This window comes from Gossypium raimondii, chromosome 8 (genome assembly GCF_025698545.1).
Source record: "Gossypium raimondii isolate GPD5lz chromosome 8, ASM2569854v1, whole genome shotgun sequence".
NCBI lineage: Eukaryota > Viridiplantae > Streptophyta > Magnoliopsida > Malvales > Malvaceae > Gossypium > Gossypium raimondii.
The window spans coordinates 15,648,411-15,652,385 of NC_068572.1; the positions used below are offsets into that span (position 1 = coordinate 15,648,411).

The 3,975-nt window shown below is 35.9% G+C and overlaps 1 non-coding gene across 1 annotated transcript; it reads right to left on the reverse strand.

Moving 5' to 3' along the window:
• Positions 1-1,805: 1,805 nt before the first annotated feature.
• On the reverse strand, positions 1,806-1,911 carry LOC128032238 (small nucleolar RNA R71). The gene has a single exon (XR_008188366.1). It is a non-coding gene; the product is annotated as a small nucleolar RNA R71 (small nucleolar RNA).
• Between the last annotated feature and the right edge of the window lie 2,064 nt (positions 1,912-3,975).

The following is a 3,975-nucleotide window of genomic DNA, read 5'->3' on the forward strand; positions in this document are numbered from 1 at the left end:
GTACCATCGAATAAATTGAAGTAACTATACTTGCACACATAGTGCATCATCAGATAAACCGAAATATCTATACTGGCACATATAGTGCATCATCGGATAAATCGAAGTAACTATATTGGCACACACAGTGCATCATCAGATAAACTGAAGTAACTATACTCGCACACATAGTGCATCATCAGATAAACCAAAGTATCTATACTGACACATATAGTACATCATTAGATAAATCGAAGTAACTATACTAGCATACCCAGTGCATCACTAAATAAACCAAAGTAACTATACCGACACATATAGTGCATCATCGGATAAACCGAAGTATAACCTGTATATTAATAGCATAATTAGTTTCAAATTTTCTTATGAATTCAATTCAGCCCGATTCTCAATATTCAGTACCCTTAGTCGGAATTCAATTTATACGATAATTATGAACTCATTTGATTCACCATCATGTGAATAACATAATTTTATAAATAGGTAAACTTGATCTTAAACCTTAAAAATACATAACCGATCTTCGTGCTAATGATTCACTCATAACGGTTCCCTAACCTCTTTCTATCAAAAAAATTCTCTAAGTAGCGGTAGGAGTATTGTTAACAGTTTTTGGAAAATTTCGAGTGATATGCTCTAAAGATCCGTATCAAAAACATGCCCCCGTTTTCTTCCAACATTCATTTCTATGTTTTCAAGCTAATAGATACCATTCCACAATGTCGCCCAACTCCTTTGGTGCCCTAACTATCTGCCCGTTCCTCCAATACGACAACTTTTCCTATCTTAAACTATCCGGTCAAGGTATCTCCCTCCTTACTCCGCATTATATAACATACAAGCATTTCATGTAATTAATTGTATTCATTTCTATAGTATATAGTACGCCATCCATTAATATGTCAATTCACAACTAATTGACATCTAGTATATGACCTGTCATCAAATTTAGTAGATAATTCAGGATATTTTCGCACTTAAAGAGCTTATTTTCTATACAATTTAGTATTTCATATTACATTTTTGGTATTTAGGACTTAAGATTAAATATTAGTAAAATAAGTGTTTTTAACAGATTTTATAAGTGTTGTGGCCCAATAGGCTGACACGGGCATTAAGTAGTTCTAATATGTTTAATTGAGTGTGTAGGATGAAGATTTATAGGCTCAATTGACATGGAAGTAAGGGACGAGTGATGCACAGGACTCTCGAGATGTTAAAGCATGAAACGAATGACACAAGACAAAAATCACATCTCATGTCGCACCATAGCCCTTGCATAGTGCGACACAGGCTAATGTGATGTCCAAGAATATCGAGGCTATTTTTATCCGTGCAATCAACCTTATACAAAGACTTAGGATGTGCCAAAGACCTAATTTGGGATGTCAAAACTTCTATAAATAATATATTAGGGGTTTGATGTAACTAAGTCATCCTAGACGCACTCAAAACCCCTAGTAGTTTAGGAGTAGAATAAATCTATGAAAACCTTGTTTATAGATTTATTCCAATAGGCTAGCAATCAATGCTGATAATTTTCAAAGAAAGGCCGCCATGATATAGATGATCCAAAATACACTGCAGTTCAAAAGGAACATGGTGGAAGACCCAAACCAGCATTTGAAGTAGTTCTTACAACTCTATAACATCCGGTGATGTTGTGCATCTTCAGTTATTACCATTTTCTATGTGCGACAATGCGACTGATTGGCTAGATTCATTAGAACTGGGTTCTACTACCACATGGACAGATTTAGTGGAAAATTTTCTCTATAAATTTTTCCCCATTAGTCCAACTATTCAGCTTAGGCAAAAAATCACCAATTTTAAACAATATGAAGGTGAATCCTTGTACAAGGCATGGAAACATTTCAGGACAATACTAAGGAAGTGCCAACATCACAGGTTGCAAGTGTGGCTACAAATAAAATTTTCTATAACGGTGTTGACGGACATATCAAATCTACCCTAGACAGAGTATTCGGTGGATCTTTCATGTTCCATATGTAGGAACTAGCCTACAAAATCAAAGAAGATATGGCTATGAACCCATACATGTGGCCTAATGAGAGATTTATGTATAAACCTAAGCCTCCAACGGTGAAAGCGGTGAACAAAGATAATGACGATGTTCGATTCCAACAAATCCTAAAAAAGCTTAACTGTCTGGAGACACCTGTCAAGCTGACGAGAGTAGAGACACATTCTGAAAACCAACCGGATGAGGCAAGCTACATAGTTAATAAGGGTTGAAACCCCTATTCAAACATCTAAAATCCTAGTTTGAGGGATCATCCAAACTTTAAGTCTGGAGGTAACCAAAGAGGTGCAAATCTAGTTCAAAATCAGTAAAACCCTCCTTACCAACCTCCACAATTGCAGTAAAGATCCATGGAAAATGACCATGCTGCATGTGTTTAAAGATTTGATCAATCAGAGGGGGAGATGCAAATGATAAAGACAGAAATTTGACAAGTTCAAGCTAAGTGTGGATGACTCAAATCCTAAATGGATAACCTTTATGACCAAATGAGCCAATTGATGTAGATGTTTCAAAAAAAATGGTTAGAGTCTCCCCAACAATACAAAGCATAATCCTCAGAGAGATGGGAAAGAGCATGTAAAGGTGATTACTTTGTGATTGGGAAAAGAATTGAAGTCATCAAGTATGACCATCCATAAAGAGGAGGAGGGTCCCGAAGCTGTTGATGAACCTACAGAAGAGGAGGAAGCTGGTCACCATGAGCCGATCAATGAGGTAACCGAACTAGTGCCTATTACGATAATCTCAAATATGAGCAAAACCAAGGTACCATTTTTAACGAGATTAGAGGATTGGCAAAGGACGGACGAGGCAGATTTTGTAAGTTTCCTAAATTTATTTAAATCCCTCAATGCCAACTTGCTGCTCTTAGAACTTATTGATAAAATTCCAAAATATGTCAAGTACCTAAAAGAAATTATGAAGCAATATAGAAAAATGAAAAACGATGAGCAAATTGACATTAGCGCCTCATGTAGCGCGTTAATTGCTAAGAGAATATCCCAAAAAATAAAAGATTCGGGTAGCTTTAAAATTCCAATGAAGTTAGGGGATCAAAATTTCAACAAAGTTCTCTGCAATTAAGGGATAGCATAAACTTAATGCCCTATCAATCTATCAAAAACCCAGACTTGGGGATCTTAAAAATGCCTCGATAATGTTACAATTAGCCGATAGATCCTTGGTACATCCAAAAGGTGTACTCGAGGATGTATTGGTTAACGTACAAGAATTTATATTCCCGTTGATTTTGTAGCCCTAGACTTTCAGGAAGATCGAGAAATCCCTATTCTATTGGGTAGGCCATTTTTGGCCACTTCTAAATCGACAATCAATTTCGAGTGAAACGAGCTTATTATAAAAATCAATGACAAAATAGAAGTGTTCAAATATGGCTGAGATTCCCAAAATGAGGGATTTCTTAGGGAAGAATATTTTGTTTTATTTAATTTAATCCCTAACAGCCTTGATTGAAGGCATTTCTCGAGTTGTGCAAATGTAGGTAATCATAAAATGAGAGAACGAGATAAATGGCGAGACTTCGGTAGAAGAAGGAGCAATTGGAAGACTCGAGATGAGTGAGACCAATAGTTGAAGTCAATGGTGAATTTCAAAAAAAATTCAAACAAGTCCTATAGCACAACATAAATTTTCAACCACCGAACTTAACTAATTTGTAAATATTGTATACTAATTTGTTTTTTATTTGTTAGAATTAGAAATTAGACTAGTTATTTTATGTCGAAATTAGAAGGAAGCAAGTTCCCGATAGCAACAGTGGAGCTAGACATTAGTAGGGTGTATGTACGGGAAACTGAAGACCTTCTACAAGTCCTAAAAAGGCCAAATCGAAGCCATGTCATCACATAACAAGCCCATTGCATCACACAACCTTGAGGAACTTGAAAACTTAAAACTCTATCGTCATG